The following is a 1703-nucleotide window of genomic DNA, read 5'->3' as shown; positions in this document are numbered from 1 at the left end:
TACACACCTACGGAAACTATTAAATTTATTTTCTCTGTCCCACTCCCTAAAGGGTCTGCTGTGGGCCTACCATCTATAGACTTAGCAATGTGCCAGGTTTTGAAGAGAGATAAAAGAATTTTGTTAAAACACTACCACTGCCCTCATGGATCTCATAATCCAGTAGAGAGGTGACAATACAAAGATAACTATAATACACAACATGTGATAAATGCCTTAGAAGAAAGGCAATTTGGCCTATCTGGGATCTGAGCTTGGACTCAAAAAGATTTGAGTTCAAATCCTGCTGCCGGCATTTACTAGTGTGATGTTGGGCATGTTGCTCAATCCTTATGAATCTCAGCCACCCCCCACAACAGACCATTCCCTATCTGATGAAATCACAAATCTTTTGTATATTCCTATATTTCCCACACTTTAAGTCAAGTCAAATGTCACTTCCATATTGCTTTTTATGAGGTCCTGTTTTCAATAATAACAGACTTAATTATGTGTAGAGAATGATGAAATCATAGATTCTTTGAATCTGAATACATTTTGAAATGATTTATGAAACACACATTTTATATCTCTAAATCTGTTATATATTTTTGAACATCATATCATACCTAGAGTTGAGACTCAGCCAAGAAGCTAAGTAAAAATAATGATTCAGAAGAATTATATCTTTCTCAAGACATAGCATAATCCTTTCACGCAACCTGATTTGCATAGGTAAATTAGCAATATCTGTTAAATCTGTGATCTCTAATCTTTTCATGAGGAAGAGCTATATTTCATTTTCACAAAACCTTGGAATCATGCTTTTAAACAGTAGGAAAGGAATGTGTGTATCACTGGAGTAGATAGGTAATAGATAATATCTGTGGTCCCAAGACCAGCTCAGCTAAGTATAGAGTTGCTCATCATTAACTCCTCTTGGTGAAATTATGAATAATTATAGTGTCACATGGAACATATACAATAGATGAAAACACAATCCTGGTTCCTTTCTATTTCTCTTTTCATGTAAGTGGAGTCAGAGGAAAAAAGCAGAAGGTTCTAAGATTTTCACAATTTTAGATTGTTTATGACCATTAACTTAACTCTTATTACTCCAAATATCAAATTTCTGTCTTACAACCAATGTTGTTGGAGGATTTGAATCCTGCCCACAGACATTTTTATATTAATGAAACTAGAAGAAAATGGAAGTTGCAGATAAATGGAGCAATGGTTCCCAGATTCTCCTTGGAGAAACAGAAGGAGCAAATAGTTTGTTCCATAGTGTATATGAATGGGAATAATGTGTGTTAAGGCTGGAGAGATTGGGGCCAGGTTTTGAAAGGATTTAAATGACAGAGTATATATTTTATCCTAGAGGTAATAGGAAGTCACTGGAGTTTTTGTTGTTGTTGTTGTTGTTGTTGTTGTTGTTGTTAATAGGGAAGTGACAAGGTCAAACAAGCACATGAGGAAAATGACATTAGTAGTTATCTGGAGGATACATTAGAGAGGGGAAATGAGTTAGGAAAACAAATTAGGAGGCTATTACAGCAGTCCAGGTGATAGGTGATGAGTCCCTGCACTAAGATAGAAGAAAAGAAGTAAAAAGGAGATGAGATAAAGAGGAGAAGCAAGGTAAAGAGGAAAGGAGAGAAGAAATGAGGAGAGGAAAGAAGAGAAGAGAAGAGAAGAGAAGAGAAGAGAAGAGAAGAGAAGAG

The sequence above is a fragment of the Vombatus ursinus genome, unplaced genomic scaffold (assembly GCF_900497805.2).
Source record: "Vombatus ursinus unplaced genomic scaffold, bare-nosed wombat genome assembly UNPS02009835.1, whole genome shotgun sequence".
NCBI lineage: Eukaryota > Metazoa > Chordata > Mammalia > Diprotodontia > Vombatidae > Vombatus > Vombatus ursinus.
This window is presented reverse-complemented; position numbering follows the sequence as displayed.